Consider the following 27,789-nt stretch of genomic DNA (forward strand, 5'->3'; position numbering starts at 1 on the left):
TCCCCTTGGCGCCTAGACCTGCAGCCAGAGGTCCCTTTGCCACCTGTTCTACCCCCTACTGGAAAGTTTCCTTTCCTCATAATGAGAAGTCACTGCGTATTTTCAGAGCTGGGGTCATTTTTCACAGTGATTTTGGCACCTGATTTGAAGCATGTCCTTGCTGAAGAATATCAGGATGGGATTTGGTCAAGGAACTTGCATTAAGACTAACAGTGGTCTCAGGACATGGATAGGGTCTCAGTGAAATGACTTGAAATATTGTCCCATTGCTGGAAGCATCCAGCAAAGGGACTAGAACGTTGAGTGGCAGTTGCTTTTCCCATGCCCAGGGTTCCGAGCTGGGAGAGGCATTGTCATGCCTTGGTTCCTGCGGGAAGGGCTAACCTACTTCCTATTGTTTGCCTTCACCACAAAGCAGGGCTTTTATGAGCTGTGCTCTGCTGCCATGGAGACTCTGGTGTCGGCAGGTTTGGGAGGAGATGGATGATGAAGGCTTACCGGCCTTGGTTGTTTGTGGTCTCCCAGGCTTGGACCCATGGGGTGGGCCCTAGCTGGGGCTGGCTTAGAGAGTGACGTGCTTTCTGTTTGGGTGACAAGCCTCGAGAATGGTGGCGCGACATTCATAATGTGCTCTTGTATTCTGGTGGTTCTGTTATCAGGACGAGGGCAGCAGGGGGACCTGGGTCAGCACATGGGGAGCCAACAGAAGGATGCACTCAGGTGTGCTTCTTTGCAGTCTTGATTGCTGCGTGGTGCCGGGGAAGGTGGGGCTCGCTGCCTGGGACTGAGAAGGAGGAGGTGTCACTGAGGGGCCTGAGTGAAGCAGAAGGTGGCAGCTGCAAGCGTCAGGGATGGATAGTCCCTTGGGAAGACAGACACAGTGGTCAGCAGGCTAGAGGCATGGGCGGGGAAGGGGAGGAAGGGTGGGAGAGGAAGAACAAGAGCGGTTGATGTTGAACATTTCTTTTATACCAGGTTTTGTTGTAGGAAGGCCAGTTGAGTAAGACATGGCCCTTTGAGAGTGAGGAAAACAGACAAATCCACCACAGGCCCCAAGCATGACTATTTGAGAGGGGAAAAGTGGGAACAGACTCCTGCCAAATATGGACTTGGAGCTTCGGGGACCAGGAAACTCAGATTTCATGTTGTGGTAGAAGGTGTTCTGACCTGGGGGTCAGAAGACCTTGGTGTCATAGGCGTATTGCAAAAACTTGGCCAAGTCAGGTCATTTACTGCCCCGGATGGGGTGTTGAGACAGGCGGACACGAGCTGACGGCTGTTGTGTGGAGCTTGGTCCGGGGGCAGGGACTGGACATTTGGTGCTTGGAGTTGGGATGAAAGTCTAGATGACTGTCCACCAAACCGCACTCCTAGTGACCTGCCCAGTCCGAAGACCTTCTGTCTCCCTGCCCTCTTTTTGTAAAATACTTATTTTTCTGATCGTTTATGTCATACATATGCTCCGTATAGAAAACATGGACAATATTAAAAGGTATAGGGAAATGAATAATAACAAGTATTAACGTTTTCTGTATTTGGTTGCGTTGGGTCTTGGTTGCAGAATTCGAGATCATTCCCTGTGGCTCCCAGGCTCCCTAGTTGTGGCACTGAGGGTCCAGAGCACTCGGGCTTCAATAGTTGCAGTTTGTGGGCTTAGATGCCCAGCAACATGTGGACCTTCGTTCTGCAATCAGGGATCGAACCCAAGTCCCTTGCATTGCAAGGCAGATTCATTTTTTTAAAACCTTTTTATTTTGTATTGGGGTATAGCCCATAAACAGTGTTGTGACAGTTTCAGGTGGACAGCAAAGAGGCTCAGCCATACATATATATGTATCTGTTCTCCCCCAAACTCCCCCCTCTTTTAGGCTGCAAGGCAGATTCTTAACCACTGGACCACCAGGGAAGTCCCACAAGTATTAACGTTTTGATGTATTCCCCTTTGGCCTTTTTGCTTTGCCTAGATCAAGCTAGCTGGCATTTTTATATATGTTTAATATTAAAAAATTAAGATCTGAAAATATGTCAGTCACTAAACATTTTAACATTATATCATGAAAATTTTTCCTATATCATTACACATGTCTCCGAAATGTAATTGGTGTGAGACTAGAATTTATTTAGTAAATAAACAGTATTTGTTGAGCTTTTATATGGCAGGCTGATTCTAAGCTCTTACAGGTGTAATTTCATTTAGACTTCTATGAAGTAGGTAGCATGATCTTCCTCCTTTTGCAGATGAGGAAAACGAGGCCCAGTGTGGTTAGGTCACTGGCTGGAAGTCACACAGTAGTAAGGAGCAGAGCTGGGATTCACCCCCAGGTTAGCTGGACTTGAAAGCCCATCTTCTTGGTCACGCCGGCGCACTGCGTCACACAGTGTTTGAGGAGGGCTGTCGTGGTGGCGGTGCGTTCCCTTGTGAGACTGACACAATTCCCTCCATCAGGTCTCTTGATGGATTGTAGCCAAGCTTGCACTTCTGCAAACAGATACCGAGATGGATATCCTTGCTGGTTCTCTCTCTTCCAGCCCCAAGGCCTCTGCAATGCACTAATGCACTTGTTTATCCGTGGGCCAAATGGCCTCCCACAGCCTCCACCTGCCCCCCGCCCCTGCCCCCCGCCGGATGTGAGTCTACCCGGTTGTCCAAACTTCTGGAGGGAAACAAACAGGAAAGAGTATTCCTTTTCCTATTAAGTCACTCAGTGGGAAAGGAATTAAGCAGAGGAAATTGTTAGGGGAGTCATTCAGAACTCTGCTGTAAGATTAAATTATAATCATTTACAGGGTCTGTGTCACCCTTGCCAGGCAGGATGCATTTGTTGTTCTAATTTATACCTGCGTAGCAGTTATGGATGAACAAAGCTGCAGGCTCAGGACGTCTGTGCAAAGAACCCGCTCCCTCCCCAGCCCCTCTCCTTTATGGATCCCTGGACTCATGTGAAAATGGGATGCTCCTGCTTTATGAGTGTATTGCTTTTATCACTGGATCAAAGCAATAGGACTTTAGGATGTTCTCTTGAGTTCTTCACCAAGCAGAGAAAGACAACATCTGGAAAGGTGAATTTGAGCAACTAGACATCCCTTCATCTGTTGAGAAAACAGATACACCTTTTAGAGGGGGAAAAAACAACAACACTACCTCCTTTATCTGGAGAAGGAAATGACAACCATGCCGGTGTTCTTGCCTGGAAAATCCAATGGACAGAGGAGCCTGATGGGCCCCGGTCCATGGGTTCGCAGCATCAAACCCGACTTAGTGACTAAATCACACCTCCTCTATCAGGTAGCAGATTTGTGATGATTCAGAAGAGGATGGTGGCATGGACTGTCCCTGACTCAGTTCCTACACTCTTCTCCCCTTCAAAGAGGATGTAAGCAGGAGACTTTAAATTAGGGTTTGGACTTCATGGACTTCAAGTTCCAAATGATTGGGAAAACATAGCCTTGATAATTTTTTATTTTTCCAAATAAGGATATTCAGTTCACTCAGTCGTGTCCAACTCTTTGCGACCCCATGAATCACAGCACGCCAGGCCTCCCTGTCCATCACCATATCCCGGAGTTCACTCAAACTCACGTTCATCGAGTCAGTGATGCCATCCAGCCATCTCATCCTCTGTCGTCCCCTTCTCCTCCTGCCCCCAATCCCTCCCAGCATCAGAGTCTTTTCCAATGAGTCAACTCTTCGCATGAGGTGGCCAAAGTTTTGGAGTTTCAGCTTTAGCATCATTCCTTCCAAAGAACACCCGGGGCTGATCTCCTTCAGGATGGACTGGTTGGATCTCCTTGCAGTCCAAGGGACCCTCAAGAGTCTTCTCCAACACCACAGTTCAAAAGCATCAATTCTTCGGCACTCAGCTTTCTTCACAGTCCAACTCTCACATCCATACATGACCACTGGAAAAACCATAGCCTTGACTAGACGGACCTTTGTTGGCAAAGTAATGTCTCTGCTTTTCAATATGCTATCTAGGTTGGTCATAACTTTTCTTCCAAGGATATTAGAGAACAACAACAAAAAATCCTGCCAACTCTTCAGAACATGATTTCATAAAACAAAGGACAATTCAAAGCCAAAAAGGTGGCAGGATATAATCAATGGCACTGACATAATGAAAGATGGGGGTGGGGGGGTGTACATAATAATGGTGTCTGCCATAACTGTAAAGTCCTGTGATGTATATGCATCAATCAGTGGACTACCGCTTCCTGTTGTGCTTGTCCATCCCTGGCCTCTGAGAATCCGGCCATACATGTTTTGAGTGGGAAAAGGTTGTTACTGTGGTGAGCACTGAACCCTGCAACTCTGTCATGCTGAGGGGGTCCCAAGTGTCTCAGACTTGCTCTCCCTAAAGTTAATTGTCTTTTTGTGTGTGTGATTAACCAGGAGCCAAATTGGGCTTGAACTGACTTGAGAGTTACAATCCACATAGCAGATTTGGTATTACTCCCCTACCCCCACCCCCACACACACTCACACAGCCAAAGGACACACGCTCCTCCAAGTCATTGCCATATACACATCAGCAAGTCAACCCCCCTGACACATACATACTTCTAGTTCACTGAACTCAATTTAGGGACCAATTTTTGCTCACTGATCCTTCTCAGGGGTGGATAGTGGTCTTTGTTCTGCTCTGACCCCATCTGTTGGCAGTGATCTTCAGGGAGCCCTATTCCTTCCTCTCCAATTCTATGAAAATACGCTCAGCACGGCTCCAGTTCCTCATGGGCTCCTGGACTTTTCAGAGGGCTGGGACTAAGGGATGCAGAAGATTCTTTTAAAGCCTGGGCTTCTGGGTCCCAGGAGGGAATTAGGATCATGTTATCATAATGAGGAGAAGTAATTGCCAGGCCATTACAGAGGCAGCATCTCCATCTTGGAGAAAATCTGTGAGTTAAAATCCACCCAGAATCTCTCCCCTTTGCCTCATGCTGAACTCTGTCCACTGGCATCTCAGCAGGAGCTTCCCCTGGGCTGTATGAGAGGAGAGAAAGCCAGACACCCCTCCGAGAACAGGGGCGAGGTCTGCGTAGTGTCTCCAACCTTAGGTGTCGAGCCTGCACCTTGGCATCTGAGGAGACAGCAGACTTGGGACTCAGACAGACATGAGCTCAAAACCCAGATCCACCTCTTCATTGCTGTGTAATCTTGGGATATTTACTAACCTCTCTGAACCTCAGTTTCCACATCTGAAAAATGGGGCTCATTATACCAACCTACAAGGCATGTTGAAAGGGATCAACATGTAAACTGCTGCCTAACGTAGTCCTGGGATGGGGCTAGAAGCAAGGTGCTCTCTCTCTTGAGGGAAAAAGGGTACGATGAGTCCACGCCGAGCTTCATCCGATTCTTGGTGACCCCACCATGGCCATGGCCCAGCCTGCAAGCCCAGTGGCATCTCACCAGGCAGATTGACACTTGCCTGATCCAGCTCTGGGGAGTTACCAGGTGAGGGGCACCAGGTGAGGGGAACTGGCAGAGAGCCCCTGGGTCAGACAGGAGGACACCCGTGCAGAGTCAGCAGGTGGGGGTGACTTGGTTGCAACGGTCTTCCCAGAGCTGCACGCTGTGAGTGCATTGTGAGCAGCAGCACCTCTTCTCTGCCTGCACCCAGGCCCCGGGCTGGCTAGTTCAACTCATTCAGCTGCTGATGGCTGCTCTGGGCCGGCCTGGGGCAGGGGCAGTGCCCCGGCGACCCTAAGGGGTCTGCAGGCTTGGGAAGAAGGGGCAGAGTGTGGAGAAGACATCCTGCAGAGAAGGGGGAGGCACAGCCCCATCACTGTCTCGGATTGATGAGGATGCAGAATCTGTTGGCCTTGCTCCCTCCTTGGCTCCTCTTCCACCCCTGTGGCCGCTTCTTCCTGTGACGGGGAGGGCAGGCAAGGCCTGACCTGCACTCAAAGTGGAAGCCACCCTTTCTCTGGGGCCAGCTAAAGTGCCAGCCACAAGGGTGTGTTCATGGGAGTGTGTATGGTAGAGGGAGTTCAAAGCTCCTTCCTGCGTCTGGGATTTCTGTGTAGACTCAGGACCACTCTCCCATCTTCTGTGGATCCGTCTGTACCGGGAGTCATGGCCCCTCAGCCTCTCTTCTTTGCTTTCTTCAGTCTACTGGGATTTCATTCTTCGTTTCACTACAGTCATTTGGGATCTGCTGCCCATTCCCTCTGGAGAAGGCAACGGCACCCCACTCCAGTACTCTTGCCTGGAAAATCCCATGGACAGAGGAGCCTGGTAGGCTGCAGTCCCTGGGGTTGCTAAGAGTCGGACACGACTGAGCGACTTCACTTTCACTTTTCACTCTCATGCATCGGAGAAGGCAATGGCAACCCACTCCAGTGTTCTTGCCTGGAGAATCCCAGGGACGGGGGAGCCTGGTGGGCTGTCATCTCTGGGGTCGCACAGAGTCGGACATGACTGAAGCGACTTAGCAGCAGCATCCCATTCCCTCTGTGCCCTCAAGTCTAGCCCCCCACAGGCCTCTATGTGACAACCTTGCCTCCACTGAACATTCGAAATAAGAAAAGGGAGGAGAACACGCTGCAGGGTTTTAGAGGAGGATGCTGTCCTGGGGCAGGAGACTGGGGCCTCCAGGCAGGGCCTGCATTCGAGCCGGGCCTTGAAGGATGGGTACCATTTTGATATGAGAGAGGGAGATGATGGGTGGGAGGGCATCATTCTAGGGCTGCTGCCTGGGTCTCCTGGCCAATGTAGGAGCTCACTTCCCTGACCCCTGAGACACAGGCCCAGGAACTGGTCCCAGGGATTCTCTAGGGAGGATTCTCTTCACCATGCACCCACCCTGGAGATTGGAGACTCTGCCATCCACCTCTGAGCCTCAGTAGCCCCTTCCACCTGGGAAAAAAGAGGAGAAAGTCGACTCCAGTGCCTAGTGTTCCCAGGTCCTGCCCCCAGGGCGGCCCAATAGACTTCAGCTGTTGTTTTTTTTTCGGGGGGGCAGGGGAGTTGTTTGGTTTTTGTTTATTGCTATACTCAAAGGCAAGAGCTGGATCATCCAAAAAGCAAGAGAGTTCCAGAAAAAACATCTATTTCTGCTTTATTGACTATGCCAAAGCCTTTGACTGTGTGGATCACAATAAACTGTGGGAAATTCTGAAAGAGATGGGAATACCAGACCACCTGACCTGCCTCTTGAGAAACCTATATGCAAGTCAGGAAGCAATAGTTAGAACTGGACATGGAACAACAGACTGGTTCCAAATAGGAAAAGGAGTACATCAAGGCTGTATATTGTCACCCTGCTTATTTAACTTCTATGCAGAGTACATCATGAGAAACGCTGGGCTGGAAGAAGCACAAGCTGGAATCAAGATTGCCGGGAGAAATATCTGAGGTTACTCAGACATGCAGATGACACCACCCTTATGGCAGAAAGTGAAGAGGAACTAAAAAGCCTCTTGGTGAAAGTGAAAGAGGAGACTGAAAAAGTTGGCTTAAAGCTCAACATTCATAAAACTAAGATCATGGCATCTGGTCCCATCACTTCCTAGGATATAGATGGGGAAACAGTGAAAACAGTGGCAGACTTTATTTTTGGGGGCTCCAAAATCACTGCAGATGGTGACTGCAGCCATGAAATTAAAAGACGCTTACTCCTTGCAAGGAAAGTTATGACCAACCTAGATAGCATATTGAAAAGCAGAGACATGACTTTGCCAACAAAGGTCCATCTAGTCAAGGCTATTGTTTTTCCAGTGGTCATGTATGGATGTGAGAGTTGGACTGTGAAGAAAGCTGAGCGCTGAAGAATTGATGCTTTTGAACTGTGGTGTTGGAGAAGACTCTTGAGAGTCCCTTGGACTGCAAGGAGATCCAACCAGTCCATCCTGAAGGAGATCAGCCCTGGGATTTCTTAGGAAGGAATGATGCTAAAGCTGAAACTCCAGTACTTTGGCCACCTCATGCAACGAGTTGACTGTTTGGAAATGACTCTGATGCTGGGAGGGATTGGGGGCAGGAGGAGAAGGGGATGACAGAGGATGAGATGGCTGGATGGCATCACCGACTTGATGCTTATGAGTTTGGGTGAAGTCCAGGAGTTGGTGATGGACAGGGAGGCCTGGTGTGCTGTGATTCATGGGGTCGAAAAGAGTTGGACACAACTGAACTGAACTGATACTCCAAGGCATGTGGGATCTTAATTCCCAACCATACATCAGACCCGTGTCCCCTGTAATGGACGTGTGGAGTCTTAACCACCAGGAAAGTCCCTTCAGCTGTTTTTGAAAAGAGAATTTCCCTGGAAAGCAGGTTCAACCTACTCTCTGGATTCAACTTTGAGGATTTTTCTTTACTTTGTTTCCCTTCATTGGTTTGCTTTTATGTTTATAGGTGGGGATACAAAAACTCCCATCTAATATCCAGACATTCAGTTTGAAATTTTGCTAGTAACAATTTCTCCTTTTGAAACACTGAGTTTTAATTATTAAGCATTTTGCCCATGGAATTTGAGCCAACTAGAACCATTTGATCTCAGCGACTTTTAACTAGATATTTCATTCAAGAGTCATTAGATTCAGATATAATTAGAATGAAAACAGCATGCCAATGGGGATTTGTTAATAACTATTCACTTATTTATTCATTCATATATATTTTGTCAAACCATTGGTTTAGATCATTTTCATTCTTTGTTACTTTTTCCCTCTTTATTTTCAGTAATCATTTATTGAGAGCCTTCTATGAACTAGGCTCTGCTAGGTGCAGGGAGACAAAAACACAGTCCCATCCCCAGGGAGATATTTATTTACTCCACAGATGTTTATGTAATAGCCATGCATTGTACAGGACCCTGGAGCTCACAATCAGGGCAGAGAGGCATATAATTAAGCATATAATTAAGTGCTTTACAATAGCATGTGTTAGGTACTTTTCTTAGAGGTATACAGAAGTTCCCCTGGGGCTAAAAAAGAAATGTAATAGCTACGATTCTTTTTTTTTTTTTTTTCAAGATGTAGAAACCCATCTCCAGCTGATTCAAGCTAGAAAGGGAATATGTTGTCTTCTATAACTGAGAAGTCCATACTGGCTTCAGGCACTGCTGGATCAAGGCATGTAGATAAGGTCATCTGTAGTTGCTTCTCCCCCTCCCACAGCTTTGTCTTCCTAGATCTTGGCTTCACTATTGGGCAAACTTTGCCCATGAGGTAGCAGAGCTCACCAACCTCAGCTTTCCCCATCCTACTGATTTGGCAGTCCTAGCAGAAAGAATGGCACCCCACTCCAGTACTCTTGCCTGGAAAATCCCATGGGCAGAGGGGCCTGGTGGGCTGCAGTCCATGGGGTCGCTAGGATTCAGACACAACTGAGCGACTTCACTTTCACTTTTCACTTTCATGCATTGGAGAAGGAAATGACAACCCACTCCAGTGTTCTCGCCTGGAGAATCCCAGGGACAGGGGAGACTGGTGGGCTGCCGTCTATGGGGTCGCACAGAGTCGGACACGACTGAAGCGACTTAGCAGCAGCAGCAGCAGCAGAAAGAAAGTGTGTCTTTCCTAATGGTTCCCACAAAAGCCCTCAGATGGTCCTTGACTGGACCAGAATTGAATCATGTGCTCTGCTCTCAACATCAATATACAGCTAGATGATATTCTTACTGGCCAGGCCCAGGTCACATAGCTATCTGTTCTACCCAAACCTCTGACTGGAAGTGGAAAAGAAGTGGTTCACCAAAGGAATACCAGGTCACTCGGAAGACAGAAACAAAAAATGTCCTCCTAAAAGGACTCAGTCTTCCATCACAGTAGAGGGGCTACTTGGAGGACTCAGATGAATGAGTCCCAGATGGTATGACTTTGGAGTTGAACTGAAGGGTGAGCAAAAGTTTATCACCGACGTGGAGCCAGAAAGAGCCCTGATGTGTTGGCAGCATTGCAGGTGGAGTGCAGGGTGCAAGAAAGCAAGGGCAGGAGACGAGGTCTGAGATGAGCACAGGAAGAGCATGGGTCGTAAAGAACTTCGTTCCCACGTTCATATATGGGGAGAGGATTCCGTAGACTAAAGAAAGCTATTGAAGTATTTTAAGCAGAGAAAGAACATGATCACCCTGAATCTTAATTGGGTTCATAGAAGGTTCAGAAGCCAGCTGTAAAACTCGGTGACCACTCAGCCAAGAGATCATCCAGCCTTGAATTATGGTAGTTGTAAAGGGATGGAGCAGAGACAGTGATCTCAGAAAACACCTCAGACACAGAGCCAGCTGCTTTGGGAGCGTCATTGGAAAGGAGGAATGAAGGCAGAGGAGGAGTCTGGGGTGAATCCCGTTTCTGGCTTGATGGCTGTGGTAGGGTCATTCAGCAGAGGAACACAGGGGAAGGAGCAGGGCCAGGGGGTGGTCATGCTTGCTGGCCTCCCCGGCATGAAATGGGCACAGAGAGGGAAGTTAAGGCCACAGCAAGGAAGAAGGTACAGGGACACAGTTGCCCTTGGTTATTGATACACACTGTTTGCGATGAGACTAGTGGAGATGGTCATGGGACAGGAATAACTGTGGCTGAAAAGTTTGGTGTTTAAGTATGTATTCTGGCAGGGCCTTGAGAAGCCATCCTCAGGATCAGCACCAGCAGCATTATCAGCAGTGTCTCCTTTCAACATCTCAGTCAGCCTTACCACCTCCATCTTCCCTGCCAGCATCTTTCTGTCATTATTCATTCATTCAAACTACTTAAGCCCTTCCATTGTCTGACAGTGAGCCTGGCATTGGGAATACAGGGGTGGAGAAAACAAATGAAGTCTCTGTTTTTGCGGGACTTCTGGTCTACTCTGGGGAGACTGCTGTGAAAAAAAGAATCACAGAATATATGTAAAATACAGCTGTGATGAGTACCACGAAGGAAATGAACAGGATGGGGAATAATAGCTCTGGAGACCTTAAGTAAAAGGGGTTGGGCCGGCCTCTCTTGGGGGACAGGATCTAAGATTAAGACTTGAGAAGGAGCCACCGTGGGAGGCACTCAGGATCAGCATTTCAGGCAGCGGGAATTACACGTGTAAAGACCCATGTCACAGTGCCCTATTTTCCTTTGAACTTCATACAGGCAAGTGGTGTAAGGTCTATGCCTGTTCTCTGGGGTTTCAGTCTGTTTGAATATCAGGAGCAAGGCAGGGTCAAGGTCTTAGGCTGGCAGAGATGGTGCATGCCTGAGGCTGTTAAGCCAGTGGCACCCGGAACTGGCAAGGGGATGGGCCTGTTCCAGCCGAGACTCAGAACCTCCTGCCTCCCTGTGGGTCTGTGACAACCTCACTTCCCTCTCCTTTCCTGCCACATCACAATGCTTTAAACCAGCCCGAGAAGCTGTTCTCTTCTGATGGAGCCCATGAAATTACATCTGTTCTTTCCATCAGGAGCAAGGCCATAAATAACCAGCCCTTTAAAATCTCATCTCCCGTATCTCTCGGAGTTGGAAGTGGCATTACGGGCTCTGCAGCTGAGCAGTGGGAAAGGATTAGAGCCCTGGCATGCTGCTGGCAGCCCGGGCCCAGAGATCTGGAGCGCAAGGCTGGGGCTTCTGCACGCACCACATGACTTTCTTGTTTGCGTCGCTGAGAACTTGTTCTCAGAAAGAGAACACGAGCTGCAGCTGGACGGGGCAGGAAGCGAGCCGGGGTCGTCCGCTGTCGGCATAGCGTCTCCTCTAGAGCCGGCGACTTGGCCGAGTTCTGTGTGTGGGAAGCCGAAGTCGGGCAGCTGGCCTGCACCCCGTGGGTCCGACTGCGTGCAACAGGTTGGTAATAAGCACGGCGTCTGCGTGGCGGCCCGTGCCAGGACCGTGAAGGGCACCAGACAGTGAGATGCTCTTGTCGACCTCTCTGGAGGAGCTGCCAGATGCCCGATGGAGCCGCGAAGACAGATGGAAGGTGCTGTTCTGGGCCCTTCCAGAGGCCCCTCGTCCTGGCATGATCCGCCTTCCAGAATGATGTTAGTACATTCAGAATGTTCGAGGCCCCAGTCCTGGTCTCCTTCCCACTTGGCCACGGATGTTTGTTCTACGTGCTCTTGGTGTTACCTAGCCCGTGTTTCACTCTGGTTTTTGCCTGTCCCTTGCTTTTACAACTTCTCCCGGCTCCCTAAGACTGACCTAGTTCTGTCCCTGAGCTTATACTTCTTGTAATCCCAGTTTCTCCTCATCCAGTCGCTGATGTGCGACACCCACAACTCACCAGAGAAGCAAGATGCAAGCGGAAAACTAGCATTTGATAATCTGATGAAGTGGCAAATGGCGTTAGACTCAATGGACTTTGTCATTTGGGAAGGGAGAAGGCAGGCTTGGTTTGAACAAAATGGAGAGACTTGGTGGGATAGTAGAACTCCAGCGTCTCTGGGAAATTCTCATCTAAGTTCTTGGAAGAGCAGTCTGTCCTGGCTGCCTCTAAGTGTTCTGTCCCCAGTAACTTCTACCTACTTCACCATGGCTTCTACCCCCAGCCTCCCCCTGAAACTATTCCCATTAAGATCATCATCAGAGAACCAGCCCCTGACCCCAAACACTACCACTTCCGATGCCAAAGCCAAAAGCTCATCTTCAGGTGTCGCCCTGCTGGATACTTCTGCATTCCTTTACACTGTTGCTTACTGCTCCTTCCAGAACTTTCCTTTTCTCTTTTTTTCTTTCTGAGGCTGCTCGCTATGATTTTTCTAGACCTCTCTGACCATTCCTTCTCTGTCTTCTTCAATGACCACAAGATTCTGTTCTCACCTAACTGCTCTGCCCATCCCCCCATGTTCTTCCTGGGTTAGCTTATCTGCTCCCGTGGTTTCAGATAAGCCACCTGTCTGTTTACAGGTCTCAAATGTGGCTCCCTAGCCTGTCCTCCCCACTGAGTATCAGGCTTTGGAGCCAAGTACTTATTGGACAACTCTCCCTTCATGTCTCACCAATGCCTCCAATTCAACAGGTCCCATCTTCATTTATAACTGATGATTAAAGTGGGCAGGGTTTGTTTCCTTTCTTGGTTTATGGCACTACCCTCTACCTAGTCAACCACAGCTCTGGGAATCATCCCTGTCTAATCCCTGTCTCTCACCAGTCACATTCAGTTAATTGCGAAGTTCCCCCCAATGAACCTCCTGTGCATATCTTTACAGTCTTGACTACCACTCCCCCAGTTCAGCCCATCGTCTTTTCTTCTTTGTGGGTTATAATAGCCTCCTTGCTGATCACTCAGCTTCTTGGCACTCTCCAATTCATCCTCCCCACTGCTACCAGAATGGTTTAATTAAAATGCAGATCTGACATGCTAAGCCCCAGGCAAAAGCTTTCAATCATCTTCCATTGTCTACAGAATAAAATCCCAGCCCTTGATAGGCCCTTCTTGATCCAGCCCTTGCCTGCCACCCCAGCCTCATCCCTTGCCACTTCCTTCTTTGAACTCCATTAACCCTGACACTCAGTAGTATCACACCACAAAGGTTTATTTCCTGCTCATGCTACACGTCTGTTCTGGGAGTCTCTCTAATCCACGTAGTCATACCCAGGAGTATCCAGGATCTAGAATCTTGTAGATCCACTATCTGGAGTATGTTGGCCTTGTCCAATGGTATAGCAGGCAAAGAGAGTGGCGAATCTAGCATGGGCTTTTCACTGCCTCAGCCCAGATACAATACATATCACTCTCACTCACATTTCATTGGCCATAAATAGTCATATGGAGTAAGTCAGACCGAGAAGGAGAAACACAGCATGACATCCCTTATATGAGGAATCTAAGAAGAAAAGATACGAATGAAATTATTTATTATACAAAACGGAAACAGACTCACAGACTTAGTTGCCAGAGGGCAAGGAGCGGGGAAAGGGATAGCTGGGGAGTTTGGGATGGACGTGTACACACTGATATATTTAAAATGAATAACCAACAAGGTCCCACTGTATAGAACAGAAAACTCTGCTCTAGACATGGTGGCACCTGCATGGGAGGGGAGTCTGGGGAAGAATGGATACATGTATATGTATGGCTGAGTCCTTTGCTGTCCACCTGAAACTGTCACAACATTTTTAATCAGTTATACTCCAATACAAAATAAAAAGTTAAAAAAAAAAAGAAATATTCACATGGTTCAACCTAACCATAAGGGAGCCTGGGAACATGATAGCAGATGAAATGACTGGTGAGCGCGTCTGTCTGCCACACTTCAAATTTCAGTAGACAAATGCCCTAGCTCTTGTCAAAGAACAGCCTCTCCTTTATGCTGCAGATCTGTTCTTCTCTAAAGATTTCCCTGCTGGAATCATCTTTTTTTTTTTTTTTTTTGCACTCATCATTTTTTTTCTTCCCTATCAAACATTGTTTAATGTTTAAGAACATAGAGACGTGTTCTGTATCTACCATCTGAAGTCAAAAACAGCACGCCCCAAACTCCCCCATCACTCAGCTCCACCGTGCTACCACACTTGCTGAGACAGATCCCTTTCTCAGTATCTGCCCCACCTGCCACTGAAGCTGACCTTCTGCCCCACCTGCCACGAAAGCTGACCTTCTGCCCCACCTGCCACTGAAGCTGACCTTCTGCCCCACCTGCCACTGAAGCTGACCTTCTGCCTCACCTGCCACTGAAGCTGACCTTCTGCCCCACCTGCCACGAAAGCTGACCTTCTGCCCCACCTGCCACTGAAGCTGACCTTCTGCCCCACCTGCCACGAAAGCTGACCTTCTGCCCCACCTGCCACTGAAGCTGACCTTCTGCCCCACCTGCCACGAAAGCTGACCTTCTGCCCCACCTGCCACTGAAGCTGACCTTCTGCCTCACCTGCCACTAAAGCTGACCTTCTGCCCCACTTGCCACGAAAGCTGACCTTCTGCCCCACCTGCCACTGAAGCTGACCTTCTGCCCCACCTGCCACTGAAGCTGACCTTGGAAAGTGACCAGTGTCACTGCCCCATCTTCATGTGACGTGGCTTCTTGGCAACATGCAACATGGGCCATCTACCCTTAAGCTAGTTCCTTCTCTTGGCTGCCTTCAACCCATAGCTAGCTGCCTATGGCCATTCCTTCTCTGTCACCTCTGCTGTCTTCTGCATGGTTCAGCCTCTGTCCACCCTTTATATGTGGACTGTGCAGGGGGTCCTGGGACCCTCTTCTTCTCCATTCACCCTCTTTCCCAGGTAATCTCGATGAATCACAGGTTGACTTTCAATATGACCTACACACCAATGACTCTCAATGTAAATGTTCAGCCCTGAGGGACCTTTTTGGGATCCATATATATGAACAGGAATCTCAAACTCTTAATGGAATCTCAAAATGAACACTTCAAAGCAGACTTTTTTTAATTGTGGTAAAATAATGTTAAATTGGCGATTTTAATCATGTTTAAGTGTATGATTCAGTGTCACAAAGTACATTGGCATTGTTATGCAAAGAGCCCCACTGTCCATCTACAGAACTTCCCTCACCTTCCCAAAGCCAAACTCTGAACCCATTAAACGTAACTTCCCTTCCCCTCCCATTCTCTGGTAACCACCTTCTACTTTCTATCTCTATGGATTCAGCTACTCTAGGTACTTCCTACAAGAGGAATCATACAATATTCTTTTTGTGTTCAGTTCAGTTCAGTCACTCAGTTGTGTCCGACTCTTCGTGACCCCATGAACCGCAGCACGCCAGGCCTCTCTGTCCATCACCAACTCCCGGAGTTTACCCAAACTCATGTTCATTGACTCTGTGATGCCATCCAACCATCTCATCCTCTGTTGTCCCCTTCTCTTCCTGCCTTCAATCTTTCCCAGCATCAGAGTCTTTTCAAATGAGTCAGCTCTTCGCATCAGGTGGCCAAAGGATTGGAGTTTCAGCCTCAACATCAGTCCTTCCAATGAACACCCAGGACTGATCTCCTTTATGATGACTGGTTGGATCTCCTTGCAGTCCAAGGGACCCTCAAGAGTCTTCTCCAACACCACAGTTCAAAAGCATCAATTCTTCAGCGCTCAGCTTTCTTCATAGTCCAACTCTCACATCCATACATTTTGTGTTAGCATAGTGTTTTCAAGGCTCATCCCTATTATAGCATGTATCAGAATTCCATTCCCTTTTAAGGCTGAATAATATTCCATGGTCTGTATGTAGCACATTTTGTTTATTTACTTACTCATCTGTCTGTGGACATAGGACATTTCCTTCCTGCCACTGTGTCCTCTCCCGGCCTTCTCCACCTCTATTTAATCTCCAGAGGAATCTGCTCTGCTCCTTCTGTGCCACCAGCATCTGTCTGCTCAAGGGCTTTGCTTCCCAGCTTCTACCCCTTCTGTAATCCACTCTTCATACAGCAACTGTAGGAGCTGATGTTTACACATCACATTATCTCCCCCCTACTTAAGGGGGGAGCTTTCCGTCGAGTCGGATACAACTGAGTGACTTCACTTTCACTTTTCACTTTCATGATTGGAGAAGGAAATGGCAACCCACTCCAATGTTCTTGCCTGGAGAATCCCAGGGACGGGGAGCCTGGTGGACTGCCGTCTATGGGGTCACACAGAGTCAGACATGACTGAAGCGACTTAGCACAGTTTTCCATCACACTTAGAACCAAATCCTACAAGATCTACACTATTGGGTTCCTGCCCACCTCTTTGACTTCCATCCAATCACCCACGCCCACTCACTGTGCCTCAGATACACTCACCTTCCTCCTGTCCCATGGATGGGCCAAGCAGATTCCCTTCTAGGGTCTCTGCACTAGCTGTTTCCAGGGTTTGAGACCCTCTTTCTTCATAGTTAAAAGAACAAAGAAACACACACACACACACAAAGACCTCTGCAGTTTTGAAATGCAGAGTTCAATTTAAATTTCCCCTCCTTAAAATAAGACTTTCTCTGCCCATGCAACCTAAAGGAACCCCTCACTCTATCATGACATCTTGTTTTATTTGAGGTATTTGTGAAGCTCTGGTGTTTTCTGGCTTTTGTATTTGTCTCTTTTCTATCCTCTCCCTTCCCCGCCACTGCATACAGAACCTGGAAAGCTACAAAGGCAGGACTTGGCACTTAGTAGGTGTCCAAGAGTGGTTTGTTGGGAGGAGAAGCCTACTCGTGCCTCACCAGTAACAATGTCCTGTGGCTAATTGCAAAGGTTAACATGGAGCCTCTCCACCAAGTATTTTAAGTAATAACCTTCCTGGGGGACATTTGCAAATTAGCCCTGACTCTTGCTGATTACTCATCCTAAACTCAGTCTGATTAATAATTAATCAGCAAACTGCTTGGCCAGAGCAGGCTGATCAGTGCTAGAAAGGATCTTAAATTATGCAAGTCACTTGGCCAGTCTTAAAAAAAATAAAAAAGCTCAGCAGTCGGCAGACTTGGAGAGGTTTGATTGCAACGTGAGATTAGGTTTCTCAGTTGTTGTTTTTCCTTTTTGCCTTTTTTTTTTTTTCCCTTTTGACTAAGAAATCAATTAGGCTCAAACTTGCCACCTCAGAGAGACATTATGTAGCACAGAAATAGAAATGTGTTAAATATCACTCTCTTTTTTGTTCCTTCTCCCTTCAAAAGAGTTTTGGTCTGGGAGACAGAGGTTAAAATTAGCCAGTTTGTTAAGCAAATGCCTGTCTGGCACCTGATGTCAATTTCTGCAGCCACATCAGTTTCAGCCTCCCCTTCCTTCCTCTGAGCAGCAGCACACTGGGCCTGGCAGGAAGAAGGCGAGAGGTTTGATGAGTGCTGCTCACTCCGCCTGCCCCAGGGTTGGGGCAGAATCAATTTGCCAGCAACCTGTCCCACCAGGAGTCCTTCTAGTCCTCTTTACCTCCTGCCTACCAACCCCAGGGAGACAGGGAAAAAGGCAATCAGGGTGATGAATGGGCCCCCACTGTAGGCATGAACTCTGCGACCTCCAGGAACCCTCTTTTCTATCCTCAGTCTGCAACCTCCATCCTCCAAGTCTGGTCCTCCATATGGCTTCATCTTTCTCCTCCAGATCCCTCTTCTGGTCACTGGTGACATGGCCAAGGGGGAGATTCAGAGTGATCCACTGATGTTGATCTCTGGGCCAGAGGGAAGCCAGGGATATAGGATGTAGAGCAGTTAGTGCAACCTCGATGCCCGTTAGAACCAACACCCAGATCCGTTAAGTCAGAACACCCAGAGGTGGGAGCCAGGCATCAGTGTTTGTAAAGCTCCCATGGGGTCCCCGTGTGCCCTAAAGTGGAGGATCACAAACTGGTGGAGGGTGGGTGGCTTGGGGGAAAGAGATGATGAAGGCCATCAAACAGTGAAGTGGGAAGTGGGCTTCTCAGAAGTTGACTGTCTTCCCCAGAAACTGAGAACATCTGTCTTGTGATGGGCAGGGTGAGGGGGGAAGCGGTGGTCAGAATGGCAGCTTCCAGGAGCCCCTAAACCCCTGATCTCTCTCACTTCTACCCCTGATTTAAAAAAAAATACCCTCTAGGGACTTCCCTGGTGGTCCAGTCGCTAAGACTTTGTGCTTCTAATGCAAGGGGCCTGGCTTCAGTCCTGGTCAGGGAACTAGACCCAAATGCAGCGTAGAGTCTGCACTGTTGTAACTAAAGATCCCGTGTGCTACAGCTTGGACCTGGTGCAGCCTAATAAATTTTTTAAAAAATTGAAAAGAACACCCTCTAGAATGCAGCCCTTGTTTCCCAAATTGTGATGCACTACCCAATTCCCTGAATCAAAAGACTTGCCTTGAAGGCAGTAGGGAATGCAGATTCAATCCTACCCTAGAGGACTAGCTCCAAAATTTCTGACGATTGGGCCCAAATTCAGTGTAACTATTCTCTCAGGTGTTCTGAAATAGATGCAAGTTTGAGAGCCACACTCGGCCTCAACAAAATTCCTGCCAGGGCAATAATAGGGAAGGGGTGGATTTTTGCCCATTAAGAAATGCTCGATGATCTTATGAATGGCTCCATTATTAGATTTCTTGGCACAGAAGTTCCCAGATTATATTTGACTTACATGTTTGGTTTTGGTTTAGGCACAAGGCCGGACAAGCACATCTGTTTCCTAAAACAAAGCTCGCTGACTCCTAACGGACTTTATGAATTTATTTAACAAGGGTTTTTTGCCTGCCTGCTCTGTGCCAGGTTCTTATCCTGCTCTGTGATATGCCCTGTGGTTACAATGATGAACTAGAAAGCCTCAACCCTGGGACTTTGAAGGCTAGCCTCTCTCCTTGTCTCCTGGTGGAGGCCCACGAGAAGGCGGTCTCCTTTCTGAAACTGTGAGTTGTGGTAGCATCTCTGCCTCCCCTCCTCCAGCTCCCTGCACTGCCCCTTCACTGCCCGGGTCCTGCTGAGCCGGCACCTGCCATGGCTTCTCTAGCATCCTTCTCCCACCATGAACACTTGAAGAGCATCCACTGAGTCCAGCATCCCCGAATCCTCAGGGCTCAGCCAAAGTCCTGGCAACAGGCAGGCATCAACGTTTGCTGATGGTTTGTTGAATACCTGGAGCCTCTGACACCTTAGAGTCTCAGCACCTTCCTCACCACCCCATCTCACCACCACCAGGAAGGAAGGCAGGCGGCACCTCATCCCACCTCGCCTCGCCTCAGAGCCCTTTGGCAAGGGGACAGATATCAGGATAAATTAGCAGCCAAATATGTTGGTTGCCTCTGTGAGCCAGCTATTTCCTGGGCTGAATGACATCACCGTTAGTTGTTTTACCTTACCATTATTTATTTACAATTTTGTGGCTGTGCTGGGTCTTCGCTGTTGCGAGAGCTCTTCTCCCGTCGTGGCGAGTGGGGACTACTCTCTAGCTGTGGTGCATGATCATCTCGTTGCAGTGGCTTCTCTTGTTTTGGTGCACAGGCTCTAGGGTGCCTGGGCTTTCGTAGTTGCGGCTCCCAGGCTCAGGAGCACAGGCTCTAGAAGCTGGGGTGCACTGGCTTAGTTGCTTCAGGGCATGTGGGATCTTCCCGGATCAGGGATGGAACCCGGGTCTCTGCATTGCAGGCAAATTGAATGTCATTGCACTTACTACCTCACTGAACCTTCACCAGCATCTATGAGTGTGGAATCATATCTTGTAGAAGAAGACACTGAACCTCAGAGGCTCAGCATCCTCCCCACTGCACCCTCTCCTCTGCATCTGGGTTCTGCCCGATCCATTCCCTGTGCATGCCCTAGGCCACTGCTCCTGGGAGTGCTCCTTGCCTTTGGAGCAGGCTCTCGTGTGTTCTGTCTGGCCTCTTGGAGTCTCTGATTACCTTCTCCTTCCTGCCTGAATATACCTTCAGGGGTGGAATGATCTTTATGTGCTAGGGGCTGTCAGGCACTGTGCCAAGGGTCTCACATGCATTATCTCATTCATTCCCTACAAAACTCTTGTAAATTATATACCATCATCCCTATTTTTTAGGTGGAAAAACTTAAAAGACTCCACAAGGTAAAGACACCTGTGAAAAGTCATACAGCTAGCAAGCATTTGAGCCAGGAATTGGACACTGTCCCCGCCAGACTCTGAGTTCTGGTTTCCCCCTTCTCTTCTGTTCCTTGAGCTCTGATTCATTTTCTGCCCTGACTGCATCATTCAAGTGGCTTTTTGGCTCGCTCTTCTTGAGTCTTGGGTCCTCTCTGTCCTTTCTCCGAGGGTCTGTAGAGAGTCAGTCCTGTGTCCCAGCCAGCAGAGGGCGGCCCCTGCCCACTGTGCACCACTGATCCTCCAGGATTGCATCTCCCACCCCATTCTCATGTCCCAGGACAGTCCCCACTGCAGCAAGTCCCTGGCTCTTGAACTAAGCATTCAGTTTTGCCTAGAATTATACTGGAGTCTGGCATCCTAAAAGAAGTCAGTCCTGAATATTCATTGGAAGGACTGATGCTGAAGCTGAAACTCCAATACTTTGGCCACCTGATGCGAACTGACTCATTGGAAAAGCCCTGATGCTAGGAAAGATCGAAGGCACGAAAAGAAGGGGATGACAGAGGATGAGATGGTTGGATGGCATCACCGACTCAATGGACTTGAGTTTGAGCAAGCTCTGGGAGTTGGTGATGGACAGGGAGGCCTGGCGTGCTGCAGTCCATGGGGTCGCAAAAAGTCGGACATGACTGAGCGACTGAATTGAACTGAACTGGCTCTATTCCTTTCTCTTTTTTTTTTTTTTGGTTTAGTTGCTAAGTCATGTCCAGCTCTTTCAACCCCGTGGACTGCAGCCTGCCAGGCTCCTCTGTCCATGGGATTTTTCCAGGCAAGAATACTGGATTGGGTTGCCATTTCCTTCTCCAGGGGATTTTCCCAACCCAGGGCTCGAACGAAGGTCTCCTGCACTGCAGACAGATTCTTTACCAACTGAACCAGCAGGGAATCCCAGGGCTCTGTTCCTGCAACAGGATATTGAGGCTCACGGGCTGCTTCCCATGTGGAGAGTTGGGGTAATGTGGCTTCTGCCCCCACGTTTCTCCCTTCTGTCAGTTCCCCTCCTGCAGTCTTTTCTGCCAGCTCCACTATGATGTGAGACCTCCTTGAAGGATGTTTGTGCCTGGCAAACCTGGAGAATGTTTGTCCAAGGGGCATCTGGGTTGCTAACTCCCAAGCTGGTGCTGAGCACCCCCAGCACCGTGCTGGGTCCCCAGTAGGCTTGATCCTCCTACTTGGGTGCTGTTGGCTCTTCCCCAGGAAGTCTCAGCTCTAGGTGTTCATGACCCAAGTCAGGAGGTAGCAAGGGCTCCGAGCCCAGGTCTGCTTTGCTGAGAGAGGGACCACACAGCAGGGTCTCCCCTTCATCATCCCGGGAAAGATCGCCAGGGTTCCCTGCTCACCCCTGAACCTCAAGAAAGGCAGAGTTGAATAAGAGATAGAGCATGGATTTAGAAGTCCATGTTGGTTTCAGATACCAGCTCTGCTGTCAACTTGCCGGGTGACCTCAGTTAACTTACTCACCCTCTCAGGGCCTTGCAGAGAGTTACAAGAAACATGTGGCAAGAAAGACTTTGAAGGGGACCAGCTTCCCAGCTGTTAAATCCTGCTTGTGTCCTTCCTCTGACCTTGTATGGCTGAGCACCTGGAAGGGCCCCCCTCCCTTCTCCCCCCACCACCCTCCCACTCCCGGAGCCTCCCAGCAGGTGCTCCACGCAGACAGCTGCACAACTCCCTTCAGGTGCTGTGGGTCTCAGCCTCCGCAGCTGATCCGACAGGCGGCAGCTGCAGACTGGCTCCCAGCGGGAGACCACAGCAGGAGGTCGTCATGACCCTCTGGGCCAGGCAGCTCTGAGGTCCCAAGGCCATTTGGCAGTAACCTCAAGGGCGCGCAGAGACAGACAGGGATGAACAACAGGGCTTTGACCCTCGCTCTGAGCAGGGCGCTCAGCTTTCTGAACTTCAGCGGCCTCAGTTTTATCAGACGGGTGGTGAGTCTCTCCTCACCCTCTCCCTCCCCTACCCCAGCCTTGCACACAGAGACTTCCTAACTCTTCACGTGTGAACACAGCACCACAGACTCCCCTCGAGCAAGAGCCGCCCCCGGCGGTGATTTTTCTGGCATTGGGAGGGTCTGAAGAAAAGACAAGCATTCTTGGTAGAGCATCAGCTACGTGCCAGGCATCTCCACTCATTGCTTCCTGTGCATCTTCAAGTGACTGTGAGAAACGGAGACTGAGCAAGGTCACCCGGCCAGGGTCACAGAGCTGGCAAGTGGCAGGCTGAGCCAGCACCCTTTCCTTCCAACCTCTTGGTCTTTGTGCCCCCCACCCTGTGCCCCTGGATTGGGGTGGGAATTCCAGCTGGAAGGAGACTGAAGGGGGACCCCGAGCCTCCAGCCCTGGCTCCTACTCCTTCCCCTGGTGTGGCTCTTGTCCTTTGAGCTGCGCTTGGCAGAAGCTTCAGGCTAGCTTTCCAGCTTGCCCAGACCTCGACTGCCACGTGCGGCCAGCCCAGCAGATGCCCCGGGAGCACAGGACAGACTGCCCGCAGACTTCTCCTGCAGGAGAGTCCTGTCACTGTAGACAAATGGCCCGTGTCACTCAGCCACATTCTCCCCATCACTGGTCTGTGGCCTGAGTTGTCCAGATAACTCTTTTCATTGGATGCTGTCTTGGCGGATGCCACGAAGGTCCCCGGGCAGTGACAGCCCAGCCATTGCCCTGGCTGAGAGGAGACGCAGGCAGACCTGCTTCCTGACGTCCGCGAGCTGCCCGTCCAGCTCTCACAGTCATCCGGATCTGTCAAGCTCCATCAAGTGATGTTTTCCGCATGAAGGCAAATGTCCCTTAGGGCTGCGCTCGGAGCTGGAGGCGGCACCCCAGAAGCTGACGTGGCCCCCATCCTTCCACCAGCAGGTTCCTTCGCGGTTGCCCATCTTCTCCCAACCCTTGCCCCACAATGCCCTCTTAAGCTCCCCTACATCCCCCCCAATCCCTCTGCTTGTAGTTACCCTCCCCCAACCCCTCCCCCAGCTCCACCTCCCCCCGGTGCCTTGGCAAGTAATTGCTTTCACAGGGAACCTGACAAATCTCTGGCGACTCCTAGTCCGGCTGGGAAAGATTCATTATTCCATATCTGGAAATAACCAGGCCCATCAGCTCAGGGCTGAGATAACACCAGTGTAAAAGTTCTCCATTCAGGGGAATTAATTAGGATTCCTTATTAAAGATCCAATTAGGCAAAAGGGCATTTTTATCTGTGATAGTCAGCTGCTCCTATTTTTCTAAAGCCATAACTCCACGTTTTGTTTTTTTTTTTAAAGAAAACCAGGGGCTGTGTTTTCCTCTAGAACAATTCACTCAGTGTCAGTTATGTCTTCATCAGGATGTGAAAATAGATTTTCTCATTCAATTTGCAATGCTTTATCTCTTCAGAGTCTGGTAATGACTCCACTATATCCCTTTAGTAAAAACCACAGCCCCAGATGGGTATTTGGGGAGTGGGACGTTTGGTTAGGAGGCTGCAAGAGAAGCAGTGTTTTTCAGCAGCCTGATTTATGGGCTGGCAGGAAATGCCAGCTCTGCCATATTCTGTCCCTGTGACCTTGGGCCAGATGCTTAACCTCTCTGATCTTCAATCTCCTCCTCTCTAAATCTACCTCCCAGGGCCAGGGAGAGAATTAGGAGTCAATTGGTGCAATATAATAAAGTGACTAAGAACCGGCTTTTGACTGCAATGGCCTGACATCAACATAGACCAGCCGGAGTCCTTTGACCAGTTCACCTCTCTGAGCCTTGGTTTTCTCATCTGCAAAACAGGAGAGAATTCCCTCCTCCATGGCACTGGGAAATGAGAAGAGGTGAAAGCACTTGCTCATGGAGGGCACTTAATATGTGTTTGTCAAACTGGAATCAACCCACTTTGTATTTCTCTCGAAGAAGCCCCACAAGGATCCCTGGAGAGAGCTGTTCCTGCTCCCAACCCCCCACCCCAAGAAAAGGAAGTTCGTTTTGTCCTGAGTGGGGCATGGATGTTAAGTTCCCTGAGTGCTTCTAAAGTACACCGGGGCTGAAACTCTGTGGCTCTCAAAGAAAGCAGTCCAGAGAGGGGAGGAGTCACCTCTCGACCTCAGAGGTCATCCTGCTCCCCACCCCCCGAGCTTGGGCCCCCATGCCCAAAGTCCACCCAACCATATAGACACGCTTGGTGTAAGTCCCAAAGATATTTTATTTGCATTGTTCAGGATAGCAGCCACAGCCTGTGGATTCTAGGGAAGAGCAGGCCAGGAGGAGCACCAGAATCTGAGGCTTCCAGAAAGCTCGGAAGAAGCGTGCTGTTGCTTCCTGCTTCATTCCATGGGTAATGACCCCGAACCCCAGCATCACTCAGCAGGCACGTGCCAGAGCCAGGGTGGAGGCAGGCTCTCCAAGCAGCCCTGTTTCATCACCGTGGTATTTCCAGGCCGCCTACCCCTGGACCAGCGTGTGCCAGCCTTCATGTGAGACAGTCACAGCAGCATCATCTTTTGTAAGACGTGTGTCCACACAAACCCCGCTTCACAGCATGCTCCTCTCCCGACTGTGTGTCCCGACTCCCCCTTTGCTTGTGTGGCACTCAGTGCCTCAATTTACCCCATAGAGGAGGCCCTTTATCTGCTGGGTCCTCGTCTCACCTTTCCTTAATATTCTTTTGCTCTCAGCACTCCATTTTATTTTTTTAACTTTTAATTTTGTATTGGAGTATAGCCGATTAACAATGTTGTGATAGTTTCAGATAGATAGTAAAGGAGACCAGCCATACATATTCATACATGTATCCATTTCTCTCCCAAAACCCCCTCCCGTCCAGGCTTCCACATAATATCGAGCAGAGTTCCCTGTGCTATACAGTAGGACCTTGTAGGTGATCCATTTTAAATACAGCAGTGGGTACATGTCGATCCCAAACTCCCTAGCTGTCCCTGCCTCCCACCCTTCCCCCACTGGTAACCAGAAGTTCATTCTCTAAGTCCGTCCATACCCCACTTTAATGTCCCTGCACCCTCTGCCCTACTCCCTTCCCCATGACCCCTCTGACCTTACCTCCCTCATCTAGTCCTGCAGCCGCACTGGCTTCCTTGCTGTTGCCTGGACACCAGGCGGGCTCCTCCCACCTCAGGACCTTTGCACATACTGTCCTTTCCACCTGAACGCTCTTCCTCCCAGATGTCACCCCACTCCTCCATGTCCCTCAGGTGTCACCTCTAAGGTCACATTCTCGGTGAGGACTTCCTGACCCCCTATTTAAAAATATGAGTGCTTCTTTCTCCTCTTTAAAACGTCTGTATTTTTCTCAGCTGGATTCCCACACCTAAAAGAGGCCTGGACTTTGGGGGTTTCAGTCCTTGGTTCCATCTCTGGAAACAGACCTTACCCCAGGTCCCTGAGGGGGTCAGTGTCACAGAAGTGGCTGTGCCGGTCTCTTAAAGCAACTGTACAGGCAGTTGTGTTCTCAGGATTATTTGTGTCTGTCTGCATACTTCGCCTGGGTCCTCAGGGTCTGCCTTCAGGAGGCGATGCCCTTGAACCTCGCTGAGGCCTCCCGGAGGCAGCCCTGCACAGGACACCCATCCTGGAGACACGTGGTCCTGCTGCCCTTCAGTAGGCGATGCCCTGAACCTCGCTGAGGCCTCCCGGAGGCAGCCCTGTTCAGGACACCCATCCTGGAGACACGTGGTCCTGCTGCCCTTCAGTAAGCGATGCCCTGAACCTCGCTGAGGCCTCCCGGAGGCAGCCCTGTTCAGGACACCCATCCTGGAGACACGTGGTCCTGCTGCCCTTCAGTAGGCGATGCCCTGAACCTTGCTGAGGCCTCCCGGAGGCAGCCCTGTTCAGGACACCCATCCTGGAGACATGTGGTCCTGCTGCCCTTCAGTAGGCGATGCCCTGAACCTCGCTGAGGCCTCCCGGAGGCAGCCCTGTTCAGGACACCCATCCTGGAGACACGTGGCCCTACTGCAGAAGCCTGTTTCTAGAAGAGAACACAGTCTGGGCTGAGAACCAAGAAATCCTCTCCCCCTTGGCACTTCCCTCCTCGCTCCCCAGCCCCCCTGCCGATTCCCCCATCAAATAATTCCTGATAATGAAGTTAGGATGATTCATTGGTTTTCTGATGAGCATGAATTCATCATCAAAATCTACATATTTCAATCCCCTGATATGTGCTCTCAGATTCCTAACCTGATTAATATGTAAAGTGCTTTATCCTGTGACTTAACAAGAGAAAATCCAGCTTGGTTTTTAGGGACCCACGTGGCTCCCAGCCTCGGAGGTTCTGGAGAGTGCAGAGATGCTGCAAGTCGCTCGTTGCAGACTGGGTCAAGGTGCCAGGAGGCACCTCCGCTGAGAGGGTGCTGGTTGCTCAGGGTCAGGCCCCAGGATGCACAGTGCTGCAGCCTCCAACCTGTGGCCTCATCAACCTGAAAGCCCTGGCTGCAAAGCTGTCCGTTATTCACGACACCACAGACTCCTAGGGGCTGGGGAGAGTCTGCCCCCATGTCTGGGACCCTGTGGGAGACACAGCAGCCCCCTTCTGAGCCTTTCTGTAGAGAGAGCCTGTGTGTCCAGCCACCTCCCAGCCAAGGCCATTGAAACCTGGTCCCTGCACCAAGTCCCCACCCCTCTGCAGAGGAGAGACTCAGGCTTCCCCAGCAGCCTTGAGCCTCCCTTCCACAGCTCCGGCCCCTGGAGCCGGCCCTGCTGCGGCTCGTCTCTTGTCATTTCTGAGATGCCTTCAACTTAAGATCCTGCCCCCAGCCTGCTTTGCCCTGCTCACCATGTATCCTGTCCCTCCCCCTTCAGATTCTGCTGGGGGCCCAGACTGTACCAATTTTGCTCATGCTTCCTTGGACTCAGTCAGTGCCTCATAGCCCCAGGGAGGGCTGGCCTGCCCCTCTCCACCCCCTTCCTCCCTAACCCACAAACCCATAGGCGCACCCACACCCCATAGGGTCTCCTTCCAGGTGCCTCGGACTTCAGGCATAGAGGGCTCTAGAGTCAGAGGTGCATTCACACCTTAGCTCCAGGATCTGGGAAAGGAAGTTCACCTCTCTCAGCCTCTGATTCTTTAGTTTTAAAATAGAGCTGTCAGCAATAATCGTTGACACTGCTTAAGGCACTAAGAAGCAGGTCTGGCGTGCAGCTAGCACTCACCTGGGCAGTAGCTGTTACTGCTATTCATTCTCATAGCCACTGACTGAGGTGGACAGGCGTGCCCACTTTCCTGATGGAGAAATGGAAAGCTCAAAGATGCTGTGATTGGGATGCAGTTGAGGGGAGCAAGCCAGCACCTCTTCTCCACAGAAGTACCTTGAGCCTCAGGAAGAAAAGGATTTGGGACCCTGCAGAAAATGGGAGATCCCAAGAGGAGACCGCCTTGCAGCCGATGGGGACCTGGTCAA

The 27,789-nt window shown here is 49.9% G+C and overlaps 1 protein-coding gene across 1 annotated transcript in view; it reads left to right on the plus strand.

The window, feature by feature from the left end:
* CSMD2 (CUB and Sushi multiple domains 2) overlaps positions 1-27,789 on the plus strand; it is a 689,877-nt gene that overhangs the window by 263,348 nt on the left and 398,740 nt on the right. The window lies entirely within an intron of this gene.

Source organism: Bos taurus, chromosome 3, assembly GCF_002263795.3.
Source record: "Bos taurus isolate L1 Dominette 01449 registration number 42190680 breed Hereford chromosome 3, ARS-UCD2.0, whole genome shotgun sequence".
Lineage (NCBI taxonomy): Eukaryota > Metazoa > Chordata > Mammalia > Artiodactyla > Bovidae > Bos > Bos taurus.